The following is a 14,264-nucleotide window of genomic DNA, read 5'->3' as shown; positions in this document are numbered from 1 at the left end:
AATATACCATACCTAAAGAATCCAGACCCATGAGGAGAGAGGTTCATGATATCTGTTTTCACAGCATTGTTTCCGCTCTCATCTCATCATATTAGGGAAGTTTCCAGTGGCTACATGAACAGCTCTCTGCTAACACCTTTGTTGAGTGCAATAATTTAAACATGCATCCATGCTACAGGTACACTCAGCAATTACATTTTTAAGACATGGCAATTCAATTAGGAACCACACTGGCACAGAGAGATATTGACAGTGCTAATTGTTTTATGTCACTGCTCATTCTGCTCTGTTTTGCTCATTACTTCCATTTTCCCAGATTATCCAAATTCACATGGGGGACTGCTGGGCACTTGTGTGAGTGGGACATCCATGTTGGGAGAGCATTTCCTGGCTGCCTCAGTGCTGACATGTGAGTGACAGATTTCCTGCTGACAGTACACACCTTTAAGGGCTCAGATGTGACCCCACTTAGGCTGCCTGCTGTAGCTTTGGGGACCAATATAAACCAGCATGGGTCCAGCTTGAAAATGAGTCATGGAGCCTCCCTAAACAACACTGTCCTTCAGGGTTATTGGAATATGTATCCCAATATAACCAGTTAGATGGTGCCTAGGCCAGTTCTGACCTTCGCTGCTGGGCCACAGGCAGCTCTGCGGTGTTATACCTCAAAGATACCTTGGCTGGCGGCAGAGTGCAGCGGGGCACAAGACAGGACTCCGTTCTCCTCAGGGGAGAGCTTCTGGCGATGGTGAAGAGAAGAAGGGAGCGGATTCTGCTAGAAGGTAGCCAGATGTTTATTCCATGAGCACAGACATGTCTGCACTGGGCTACTGCTGATAACAGAATGGCGCCACATGGTCTCATTCACATTTTAAGCTCAGGACAGGGGAAGGGGAGGGGACAGGTGAGTCACCAACCAGGTGAAGGGGCAGGGTCTCCAGGTACTAGGGTCACCTATCACACGACGCCTTGCTGGTATGTTAGCCTGATTGACAGGGCACACTCAGCGAGGGGCGAGGGGGAAGGGAGAAGGTAAAACAGGATATTGCAACACACCACAACACAGGGTGTTCTGCACTGGGAAACTGTTGAGTTCTCTGGGATTCCATAGGGTTTACAAAAGCAGAATACTTTTTCTTTTTTTTTCCCTATTAAAATAATATGCCCCAATGACATATCCTATTCTAAGGGAGCTAAGAAAGAAAGAGGACAGTTGTACTAAGCTGTAAAGGCTGATTACTCTAAGTGTATCTGATGTCACATTTAATCAAGTTCCTTCTAGTTTTCCTCACTCCTTCCTCTCTCTTTTTGCTTTTTGAAAAAGAATCGGGGGCAGGCAGTGTATTTTGTGAAATTAATTCTATATACACAGCAACCTGGCAAGAAATAGGAGAGGTGTTGGCAATGCAGGACTATGGATCATTGGAATAGAGACAAACAAACAAACAAACAAATAATCTTAACTGAATGCAACAGTAAACCAGAATTATCAGGGGAAGTAGTTTGATTGACTGCATAAAGAAAAGCAAGGCAGATAAGAAAACTTTCTTGCATAGCGACCAGATTGAAAAACCATGATGGTAAGGTGTGTATAAAGGAAAAAAATGAGACTTAAATGCACTCTAGGTCAGTTATTAATAGGGTTTGGGAATAAAGGAGGAAGGAGGTTGGCAGAATTTGTAAATAGAATCTGAAGACTGCAAACAGGATTGAGAATATAATAAGAGAGACTTCAGAAGAGAGGCAGAGTGAAAGTCCAGAGGGAATATATACCCAATAGAGGTTCAGCAGTTTGCAAACATAATCTGTGTGGGAAATTACTAACCAAACACAAATTCTCAAAGCACGTCCATATATCATCTCTCCACTTAGTGAACCTTCCTCTCACAACACTGGATTGCTCCTTCAGCACTGAAAATGAGACTGGAAAATCCAGGGGTATTGGATTCATATAAACTTGTCACCTCACAGACAAACTCTCCAGGTGGAATAATGCTGAGATATAAGGTATGTCCTTTTCTCCTCTTTGATCCTGTTTGAGTTTCTACGGTTATTCATACATGTCTCAACAATAAAAAATAAAGAAAAAGAAATTACAGCAAATCTTGACATTTAGGATACAGCTTTTGCCTGGTCTTGGAACCATTTTTTGAGCCAAAAACCCCAAAACCATATTCCCACATGACCTTTTTTTTATCTATTGTAAACATGTTCGCTAAATAGTTTAACAGAAATACCTAAGGAGAGACAACGTGAAATCTAAAAAGATACAAATTCACCACTTTGCAAAGAAGTTCTATGCAGAAAATTATCTCCAAAAATGAAGTGAGTATTTGGAATGTCCTGTGCAGGACTAAGAGTTGGATTTGATGATCCTTGTGGGTTCCTTCTAACTCAGGATATTCCATGATTCTGTGATTCTCTGTTTTATCTTCTTTCAGATTTTCTCCAGCTGCATGTTGGTGTACAAGACACAAACTTCAACCTGTCAAGGAGATGAGATATACCCTCAAGTCTTGCTCTCCCAGGAGCAGAAATCCAGCTATTGACCTAATGATGTGACTCTCCTTGCTGAAGGCAAAGGAATGACCTTTTCTTAGTAGGAAAAGAGGCCATACCTCTGCAAACCCCTTCCAGACAGTTATCCAAGGGTTATCTGCCAACCTCCCTAACTCCTCATCATGGGCTAATCTTCTCTGATCTGCACATTGCCCAGTAAATCAGGTCCAAGTTTGCACAAGAAAGGACCCAGTGGTCCTTGATGAAGAGAAAACTCAGCACTGAGGCCAAAACTCTGCCTGAATTGTAGCCCTGAAACTAATAAAGGTGAGTGGCAGCCCATGAGTATAGAATATGGGTTTTGTGTTTTAGATTGTGTTGAATCTATCTCAACTCTGAAGCTGGCATTTCCTCTCTGCCCAAAGCTCTTTCTCACACCAGACTAATATGTCACTGTCAGGCTCTGGCTGGTGGTTCTCTCTCATCTCATTGTTTATACTATCATGACCTTTTGTTGTTCACATGTCAAGAGCCCTCATTAACATTTTAGACATGAGGTCATGCTTCTAATCAACCTTGCCCCCTTATTCAATTAACATTTCCAATGTTTTTAAATTAAGCCTTGGTCCACAGGCCAGGGAATTTCCTTCCAATTAGTCCCAATAGTGAAAGGCAGATATCAAAGTTTATTTGCCCATATCAGTACTCTCTTTTGATCTGTTGAAAGGAGCTGGTGAACATACAATTAAGAAGTTCCTCCTAGGTATCTTTCCCCAAAGGACACACAATACCTGCCGGGGTCTATTAGCATTTCAATATATTTCCCACCTCAGGAAATGTCTCTGCTGCCTTGCCTGACTGGTTAATGTGGCTGAATATTTTGCATGCATGCCACTTAAAGTCACTGCCTGCCATTGCTGAGACTCAGTGGCACAGTGAGGGATTAGACTGGAATTTTCAACCTTTCCCACCTCTCAAGGCACAGTGAGGGATTGGACTCAAATTTTCAACCTTTTCCACCTCTCATGGGAGGGTCAAACGTTCAGAGCCATTTGGGAAGGGTCAAACACTCAGTGCTGCCAAGGAGGGGGCAGCAGCATCTGCAGCAGAGCAAGAGAGTGGCAGTGCTCTGTGTGAAATGCTGCAGAGTTCCTGATGTCTTCAGAGCTTATCTCTGAGATGTGCCTGGTTACAGGACGTGTCTGGTGCTGCTGGGCATGTGGACTGAGCAGCAGGGTGCTCAGGAGGGGCAAATGCTTCCTGGTCTCAGCCTCAGATTACATCTCTTGGAAGGAGAGGGGAGTATCTTGTGGGAAGGATATTCCACCAGGTTATTAAAGTACCAAATACTCAGTGCAAACCAGAACATGTCTGAAGCAAACATTTTTAATGAGGCTGAGGAACAGATCAAATCCTCCAGAAGTTACATGGGAGTGTGATTGCCTCAAACTTTGCCTGTGGGGACACCCAGCACATGTTTGCATCTCAGCCTGGTTCAAGTGAATGGAAGGGATTCTACACCCAGCTGCTGGTTCTCACAATTGCATGTCAGATGCAAGTTCCCATCTGAAGCCAGGGAGATTGCCATCTGCATCTTGCCAAGGCCAACCTGTGCAAACACAGCCCAGAGCTGGGAGCGTGGATTATAAACACAGATAGTCCTACAGCACTGAAATTCAAGGCCCAGTTCCAACTTTACAGCCAGGAGGTGTGGGGGAGTTTTCTTTGCTTGAGATCCTATTGCAAATTCCTTGTGCTAGGGTGACAGAGGAGGGGTCGGAACTTGGTCCCCATTCTTGCCCCCTGTCCCTGTGATGGATGGCAGGCAGCCATGCACTGCCTCTGAGGCTGTCACCACAGCAGCACACACTGGTGTGCTAAATATCCATGGGTCCAATTCCTGCAGCACTGCTCCACTGAAGTACAGTGCCTTGTAAGCACAATATGTGTCTCCCTGTGTCCTCTGATGTTTATAATAATTCAGGTAGATTTTACTTTGTGCAAATAACTGGGTCATTAATGATCCTGTGATCATTTTTAAATAGAGAACCTTCTCTCAGTTTGGGATCTGTTGGGAGGGGATGTTCTGAGGCCAATCTGGACTAAGCATCCCTTACATGTTTTGCTGGGATTGTGAAGAATGAGACTCAATGACCCAGAATGAGACTCAATAACTCCAGCATTTAATGTAGTTCAGGAACAGAGAGTTTTTGCCAAGGTGTATTTAAGTGTATCTCAGACTGTGAGATCAGTTAGGCACTCTTTAAGGAAAGGAGTTTCAGTTATCTTAATAGTTACAGGAATTTTAAAGGTGAGGAGAAAGCACTTACTGACGTACATAGAGAAAGAAATACAGACAGAATACCAGTGGCAATATTAATGGGGCCAGGAGGAATCTAATCTAAGCCTTTTAGGTGGAGAGTGCTGAGTTCTTTCTTGTATTTATCAGTGAAAATCAAAAGTAACTCCCCCAAAGTCAGTAGATTTATGCCAGCATAGCCCAAGGAAGCAGACTGCCTGGAACCACTGCTAATTTGAACAGTGACCAATATAAGTCTGTGGGAATAAATCTTGCACAGGGGGTATAAAAGTGAAATGTTTGTGTCAGCCTAACCTGTTCCAAATGTCAGAGTCTGAAAGATACTACAAACTGGGAGGATCTGTTACAAGACAGGCTAAAAAAAAAGTAAAAATAAAATAACCCACCAAATGTGCCTGAAAGTGCTCCTACTGAAATCAGTGGTTTTGGCATTGCCTTCCAGGGGTGCAGGATTCAATGCATGGGAGACTGTGATAACAAGAATTTTAGAAAGGGGAAGCTAATAACCTGCAAGTGAAAGAAGGCAGAGCTGAGTCTCAACATGCTTCCCCCAAGATCATAAACACAACTGGACAAATAAGGAATGGGAATATTGAAACAGCAGTCCAAATTCCTTCCCAGTTTACACTGAAGGCAGATGTCCAAACTGTGGGATTGGTGCTGCTTCTCCAGGCATCCCCAGGCTTGTAGAACTCCCTGGTGCAGGGGTGGGAGCTGGGGCTGAATGGTGGGGGATTGAGGCACCCCTGTTGCCCACATTCCAGTTTAGGGTGGCAGTGGGGAAATGCAGAGTTGTTCCCATCTCAGGGATGAAGTCATGTTTACAGAACAACTTTGTGAATGCAGGATCTTGCCCAATATCCAGCAAAACCAGGGGGAAACTTTCTATGGCAGATGGATGACACTCATGGAAATACAGCCCTGTAAACACATGCACTGTACCTGAGCTGAGAACCCAGGTGTTGTGTCTCTCTGATTAAATTCAGGATCACCTGAATTTATAGTCTTCAGCACCAAAACCTAAATTCAATTTATTTGTGCACTCAGCAGGGTTAGTAACTTTGCAACCCCCAGAAGGACTGGGGAAAACTGATGAGATTTGATTCATTTATCACTGTAGCCTTGGATTTAAATGCCACATCCACCAGCTTTCTCCCAAGAGGCACTAAAAATCTTCAGATACTGCCATCAATATACTGGCCACATGATCTCTCTATAAAGAAATCCTGTTGTCACACACTGATCAATAAGAGGCAGGTATGCCTCAGGTTTCTAATCATTATGAATCCATTTAGAATTCAATGCAAGAGCAGCAATCACATTGAATTAATTAGAGGATTTGCAAGGATGGCTTATGTAGTTCCACAGCAATTCCCTTGTAATTCAGCACTAATTAAGCATTATTTCATGCAGGAAATAATGAGCTGTAGAAACATTGTTAGTGCCAAATAATGGAATAAGGGTGTGTTTGCATATTATAAACACTGCATGAATGTTCAAAGAGGTTAGAGCAGGTCTTGACTTTTTTACCCTGGAGAAGAGAAAGGATCCTAAAAGAATCCTCTTGTTTAACTCAGAGGAATGTCACCTAAATAAATATTGAATTAAAGAGGGACACATTCGAAAATGGAAAATCACTCTGACTTCTCACACTGGAAATGTCACTGGTTTAATTATTAGATTGTTTCAAAGTCAGTGCCATTCCTGAGAAAGGTTTGGTGTTTAGTCAAGTTTCAGTGCTCTGGAGTTGGTGCTATCAGACCTTACTCTTTTTTAAAAAAGGCAAGAGGCTTTGAAACTTTTAATTTGGAGAGAAATTTTGACACCAGGTTTTCAGAGCTTGCCAGTTCCCCACTTCATTTAGGACCAGAATTCTGTGTGCTCAACAAAGACAAGTTTTCCAAAACCAAATACACCACAGTTTATTTGTATACACAACTTTACTCCTCTGTTCCCAGCTGGGGCTTGTATCTAACACAGTGGTAAAAGAAGCTACTCCCTTTTTCATAGGGACATTGCTATGATCCTTTCATCTCTAACAGTGCTCAGTGTGCCTAGGAGGAGTGGGACCCTGCTCAAAGCCAGGTGGATCTGCTTTCTGAAGGGCAGATGCCAGAGGATCCCTGGAAATGGCTCTGCAGTGCATCACTGAGATGGTCTGGAGGGGCTGGGTACCACAGCACAGCACACCCTGACACATCTCAGTCCAGGGATGCTGGGGTGGGATTTAAGGAGGCTTTCAATGCTCACAACCCAGCAATTTTGGTTCAGCTCACAAATTAGATCCTGAAAACCCAATTTTAACTGGCATGCTTAATTAGAAATATTTGTCAGACACATAAGGCTTTTGGCTGACACTATAACATAAAAGTACTTGCTATAAATATTCTTCCCTTAGCCATGAAAAGCCCAGCCAACAAAAGCTGCTGAGAATGGGCATTTGTTTAATTTTGTATTACTTTGAAAGAGCAGCAAAGTGCCCAAAACATCGGCTATTAAAAAAAATAATAATAATATTGGGCGGGGGCTCAGATGCTGTTTTCTGCCTGCTGCCCTTGTTGCTTATGGCCCTTGATTGCCAGGCAGGTGTTCATAGTTTCCAAGCAGCACCACAAGATGAGGAAAGCATGTCAGAAAAACACTGCAGATGAGAAAACTTTCTTTCCCAGTGGATCATCTGGATTTTCTCTGTTGCTTGTATTTCTGGGATGGATGATTGAACATTATAACTCCCAACTTCACCATGACAGGAGGGGAGTGTGACAAGGTCAGGGAAAGGAGGAGCTTGTTCCTGTTACTGTTTGCTTTATGTCACTGGCTTTGAAAGTCTCATCTCCATGATGGTGGAGGCAGGTTTTATGTCAGTCCTCCCATCAGCTGGCATTTGCCCTAACCCCCATTGACTTGTGAGACCTCTTCATTTCCTCCTCTGACTCCCTTCAGTCTCATGGCTCTGAAATTCAATCTATGAGAAGCAGGAATGCAAGAAGGCTTGGAAGGCTGAACTAATCAGGTGTTTCAGGTGGGAACTTTGTGACACATCATCATGAGCTGTGGGTTTATTTTTGTCATTCATCTGAAAATGCTCTTTGGCTTCAATTTAAAACGCAGGTCAAGTTAAAGTGGCAGGTCTTGCTATTGGAACCCTGTCTCTAGAATCATCCCCTTTGCTTTCAAGGGGAACCAGCTGCTCCCCAAATGCTTCTATGACCAAATTCAAGCTCCTGCTAGTCCAAGATGCTGATGGAACTGTGCAAAGCTAATTGCTTGTTTGTCATGTTTTGTTTCTGCCGTGGCAATTTAGTGTAGATTTTTCCCACCCCTTTCCCTTCAAAGCAGTAACTTTCCTCAACAGATCTGGCTTCAAACAAAAAGACACTGCAGCCTTAATGGAAATTTAAAAGTCAATGAGACAGACACAAAAAAGAGACATGGTCCAGGATGAGCTCAGTCCAATGAATAAATTCAAGCCATTTAGTGAATGTTTGGAAAGATCAGAAGGGCACCTTTGCTTGCAGCATTTTAACAAGCCCCCATGAATTAGCAAGAGGCCTGAAAAATGAGTGGCACTGGTGAGGAGTAATTCAGTTGTGATCACTTGAGGGTGGTGAATGAGGAAGTGACATAGTCTGTGCAAAGAAAAGTCATCTTTTCTGAAGCAATTGTACTTAGCCCTCATGTCTGGAGATTTACATTGCAGTGGTGGCAATGCTGGTAATTAACAAAACAATGCTGGGTTTTGGGGAGAATGCTGGAAACACAAGCCTGAAAAAGAAGCCATTTGAAGGCCCAAAGAGATTTTCTCAAAAGGCTGAAGTATTTCTGGGCACTGGACTTTGCTGCACAAGGTTGATAAATTTGTCTTTAGCCTGGGAGATTGAGCATGGTTTAAAAGGGCTGGGGAAAAAATTACTTCAAGGCACATTTTAGGGTAGATGGAGGATGAATTAAGATTAATGAGAGTCTTACAAGTGGGCTGAAGCTCGCAGTGCTGATATGAAAACTGTGATAAAAACCAGCAAGACCAGCCTCAGAATGTGAATTACTTGCTTTATTCAGTGCCCCTGGTGGCTGTGTCTAAGCCATTGCATGTGCATGTGTGTGACGTGCAGGCACAACTCACACCCATTTCACATTAACCATGCAGAAGAACTCAGTGACCATCAGGACAAAAGGAGGAGAACACTGTTGAATCACAAGATGCAATGTTTTCTATCTGTTTTCAGACGATTTGTTTTCTATCTCTCTTCTCCACTCCGTACATCAAAATGCTGATTGTGTCCTGTTAATAGTTAAATGTGCAGTGAGTTAGATAGACCTAACAAGGCAGTTTTCAAACAGGAAATCTGGTAGGAGTTTAATGACACCTTACAGTACACCCATCCTGGCAATATAATCATTAAAAAAATTGTCAAGTGTAAAAACAGATTACAAAACTTTACCTCAGAGCAACTTTATAAATGTAGCAATGAAGCTGCTAAATAGTTTCTCTGGATTTTTACTTGTAGAGCTGAAGTAATTGATTTGCCCTCAACCCTTGAAGGGCTTGGGTTCATAGTTGTATGGAGAATGCAAGATTAGAAAGATTCACCTTACATGAGAGGCTTCCATGTCTGCTCTGCAAAGTGGTGCAGAATTATTACAAAGAGAGTGAAAAGAAATGACTGGGATTGTCTTGGAAACACAAAGCTTTGTGTTTGCTTTTTTTAAAAAAAATCAAACTAGAAAGTTGACTCCACTCTGAGTAACTGCACTGCCATTCACAGTTCCTAAAACTGCATGGATCCAGACAGGAAACTTGTTGCTTGGAGAAATTTCAGAAGGAAAGCTCTTATTGCTGAAAGATCCATAGTGCAGAAGCCATTCATCATGAAAGTGAAAACAAAACATATCAACCCATACAAATGTATGCAAATATATTCAGATATTTGTGACTTGACTCCTGTGGGACATCAGAATAGAGGACATTGCCCTTGTGGCCTGCCTGAGGTTGGAAAGAGGGAGTGCAGCACCCATCAGGTGCAGATTACATCAGAAGAGGAGATGAAATACTGTTTGCTGATGGTCTTGATGATGCAGAGTCTGCATGTTCACCCTCTGACACCTTGTTAGGCCACCAACCCCTCAGAACATCCACATTTCCCTTTGTGCCCTTGAAGGAGTGCAAAAAGCCATAACTGTAATGTATATTAACTTTGATATTGGGTTAAACCCAACACTTATTGAGTGGCAACTGAACCTAAAGAGATTTTCTGTTTAATAGAAGAGCTTGAGGCTGGCTGAGCATTACCATAATGCTCAGCATTTGAATGGGAAATCCTTAGAAAATAACTCTGTGACTTTGGATTCCATTCTTTTTAGGCAAAATATTTCTTCAAGAAAAATAGTCTTTGTGAAATATTTGCTTGCCTCTTCAAAGCAGAGTGAAGGAAGTTGTTACTGGGAGGATGCTCTTCATACACAAATATAAGCAAATCCTGAATTAAAAGATGGATAGTTGCTTTTGTGTGGGGGGGTTTGTTTTCTTTTTTTTTGTTTGTTTGTTTGTTTGTGTGTTTCTTTTAAAAAATAAGAATAACATCATTCCACAATCTGTGGGCTTCCTAAAGAATTTCCCATACACTTGCACGCTTCATAAACACAATCCTCTCTGCATATGGAAGCTTCATAAAAGTTTTTAAGTTGCCATGAGCTGTTTCAGAAATTTTACAGTGTTGTAAAACCACAATACCTTTTTGATGGAATTTTGCAATTCACATATTAGTTTCCATGCAGTTTAGAATTTGTAAAAATGAATGGTTTAGGTCACACAAAGAATCTCCAGCAAAGACATGAGCAAAAGCAAGTTAAATAATATGGTGGCATTGGCGGCCCCACTGTCAGCATTTTTTAAGAAATTGATATTTTTAAAATGAGTTTTTGTGGTATTTAAAGCATAAAAGGCTGAGAAACTCCACTGTTCTGCAGTGTGTCCCCTCCTTAAAAGTTCAGTGACAGGTAAGGGAATAAAGAAAAGTCTTCAGCCATGTAAGGCAGCATTTTAGCCATCAGGTAATTTGAAAAGAGCCCTCACATGCTCATATTTTAGAGTAATTCTACTAATATAAATCTCATTTTTAAACCAGTTTGCCTTTAAAAAGGAAGCTGGCATCCAAGATATGCTTTTGCTCATTTTGAAATAGATTCTTCTCTAATTTATGAAATTAAGGTAAAACCTTTTGTATGTAGAGCCCAACTCAATTAGCTCTCTCAAATGGCAATTTTCCACTTGATCTAAGCTACACTCTGAGATTGGAGCTGCAGAGCTCTCTAGCACCATAATAATACAACTATTTTGGCGTCATTCCTTTTAGATTTTATTACTTTTTCTTTCAGCCATCAGCACATGCTTTTTTCTTAGCTAAATCCTGTTTCATCCCTCTTAAGCTTCTTCAAGCCCTTTTATTTTGGTCCTCTTTGGTATTTCTGACACCTCCTAGTGAAGTGTCCAATTGCAAGTTTAATTAACACATCCTCTACTTCCTTATTTCACTTGAGTGATGAAAACACTGAATTAACCTGGAACCAACATCAGTATTTTGGTACCCAAGGCCTCCCACTGACCAGATTTGACTTTATGGATTATTTGTGCCTGTGGTTTGTTTCAATACCTTAAACAGTCTTTTGACCTTGTAACAAAAAATGCATTTCTGTTTTTTTTTTTTTTTTACCCCTAGGTAAAACCACCATAGGCTTTGACCTTGGTTTTTAGCCCAGATCTGCCACTCAAGTACATGGACTGGAACAAATTGCATCCACAAACTCAGAGCAGAAGATCCCTTGGGTAAGAGGAAATGCCCAACAAACACAAAACTGGCAGGGGCAGACACCACCTCAATCACCCCTTGCTTGTGGGTCCAAGCAGGGAGAGTGGGGAGGAACATTTGGCGCTTGGAGGTTCTTTGCTCTGTGTCCTCTGTGGCAGACATCTTTTATGAAAAATCCTTTCCTTAGGATTTTCCCTCCTGAGAAGCTGAGAGGCCTCAGGAGCAAAATGTAAACAATGATTATCTGCTGCTGTGGATGCAACAGGTGCATCTGCGATTGGTCTCATGTTGGATGTTTGTAATTAATGGCCAATCACAGCCCAGCTGGCTTGGACAGAGAGTCTGAGACAGAGCCTTTGTCATTCATTCTTTCCTATTCTATTCTTAGCTTGCCTTCTGATGAAATCCTTTCTTCTATTCTTTTATTATAATTTTCATTTAATATATATAATAAAATAATAAATCAAGCCTTCTGAAACATGGAGTCAGATCCTCGTCTCTTCCCCAATCCAAGAACCCCTGTGAACACCGTCACAGTCCTCAACTGGCACAAAGTAAGGATAAATCATCCACCACAGGTTGCATGTAGCTCTTTTTGGACAAAACAGAGCCTTTTTCTCATTCCTTAAAATTCCTCTTGAAAATATAATTTCCCTATTTGCTCTGATAAATTGGTTTAAATCTTTTGTGTCAGTGTGTTAAAAATACAATAAATGGCCAAATAGTCTAATGCATAACAATTACCTATTTACTTGACCATACAACTACTGCTAGCCAGCTATGCTTGGTTTAATAGCCAAAGGCTTCATCATTTTGCAGGTAATATCTGGTTTTGGAACTTGTTCCGTTTTTCTGCAACCTCAACTGACAGATGGAAGTTAATAGCAGTGGAGGCTGACAAAACAATGAATCTTCTTTGCACTCTGGTAAGTGCACATACCTGTGAAAGGCAGTGCCAAGGGACTGCCTTTGGAGCCTTCATTTTGGGAGGGACTTGCCTCCCCTGGGCTGGTCTGCCTTGAGAGGATGATAAATCCAACCTGCCTCACCAACCAACTGAGATGGGAGCAAACCCCCTGTGGTGCTGATCTCCTTCCACTGACCAAAGTATCATTTTGAGGCAGCTGATGCTGAGAGAGAAGAATTTCCCTGTTGTGGTGCAATTTCCAGCTCTTTCTAGATGAACACTTGCCCAAGGAAGTTCTACATAACTAATTTCCCAACCTTTAAATGCTTAATCTTGGCTCTTTCCTAAAGCTGCTTCTCCACTTTATTTATCAAAGAAAGTTTAAGACACCTCTAACAATAGACTAGAGCTTTGAAGGTTCACAGATTTCCCCCTACAAGTATCAATGGCTCAAAAACAAAGGTCAGGGGCATTGCCTTGCAGAAGCTCCTCAAAGTGACTATAAATAAATTATTTTGCAGATTCTCTCACAAACAAACACATGGCCAGCAGTGGCTCAACCACAAATCCCAGGAAATCACATGAATTCCATCTTCTCCCTGAAAAGGGGCCATTATAATCCTGCTATGCTGCTTTTTCTTCCCAATATCCTCAGCACACAAAGCTCTGTGCCTCAGAAGCTGGGCTAGGAGGGGATGAGGCCTGGAATGCTGTGTGGTGTTCATTTTGCACACTCCTGTGGAGCTCCTGCATTTCTCTGATTTGCATTCCCCCGTGAAGCAGCCAAATGAATAAACATTAAAGATGGATCCTGAGCACATAGAAAGGACAATATTCTTGCTAAAAGCTCTCTCTTTTGTAAATCAATGTGATAATATCCTTTTAAAGCTATTTCCAGCTGTCATCTCTCCTGATTTGGCTCTCTGGGAGTGGGAAGTATTGGGGAGATTAATGACAGATTTAACAGCAGAAAGGTCCCCCCTTATTTCGATCTGGTACAGATAATGCCCTCTAATGCTTTGTCCATGCTGTGAAACCAGACAAGAAGCCACCTCAGTGCTTTTATTTGCTCAGGTGAAGTGCTGGGTAACTGTGAATTTCTGGATTATTGTGGGGGGTGAGGGAGAGGTGATGTTATGGTTGACAGAAAGTCAATGGCATCACGGAAAAGCAGATCAGCTCCAGCAGGATCTCCACCACTCTGTCCCTGCCAGCAGGAGCAGCCAGGGCTCCCCTCTCCAGAGCCTCCCTCCCCCTGGGTCCTTGTGGAAGAGCTGTCCAAGACATACTCATATCATCTCAGCCTCACAGAGGCACCTTGCTGATTTCTTGGGGCTTCACAAACCCTTCTAGCAATAATAGCCCTTACAGGATCATTTCTAAATGAGTTGTGAAAATAGATTAGGTATATTGAGTTCAGGCAAAAAGCATTTTTTGATAGGCTTTGGGCAAACAATCTGTTCCTTTGATACATCTTACTACTGAGTTTCAAAGAAACCAAATTGATGTAGCTGTGAGGAAAGTGATTTGTTAAAAATTCTTTTTCTTTGGAGATTCAAGTTGAAAGAACATCTCTGGGTACTGTGCCTAATCAGAACCTTTGAAGACTATCAAGCGTGCCCCATTAGGGTTGCCAGCCTTCCAAAATAAATTACTTACAGCAATCCCCTGCCTTATGTATGCACTAAAAGACAACAGTGCAGCTCAACAGCACTGTCATTGTGTGAGATTC

General features: G+C 42.0%; 1 long non-coding RNA gene across 1 annotated transcript; it reads left to right on the top strand.

Annotated features, from left to right (window-relative positions):
• Positions 1-213: 213 nt before the first annotated feature.
• Positions 214-12,549, top strand: LOC141729247 (uncharacterized). The gene is made up of 5 exons (XR_012580631.1): positions 214-409; positions 1,873-2,007; positions 2,442-2,826; positions 11,536-11,642; positions 12,445-12,549. It is a non-coding gene; the product is annotated as an uncharacterized LOC141729247 (long non-coding RNA).
• Positions 12,550-14,264: the final 1,715 nt, after the last annotated feature.

This window comes from Zonotrichia albicollis, chromosome 6, assembly GCF_047830755.1.
Source record: "Zonotrichia albicollis isolate bZonAlb1 chromosome 6, bZonAlb1.hap1, whole genome shotgun sequence".
NCBI lineage: Eukaryota > Metazoa > Chordata > Aves > Passeriformes > Passerellidae > Zonotrichia > Zonotrichia albicollis.
This window is presented reverse-complemented; position numbering and strand designations above follow the sequence as displayed.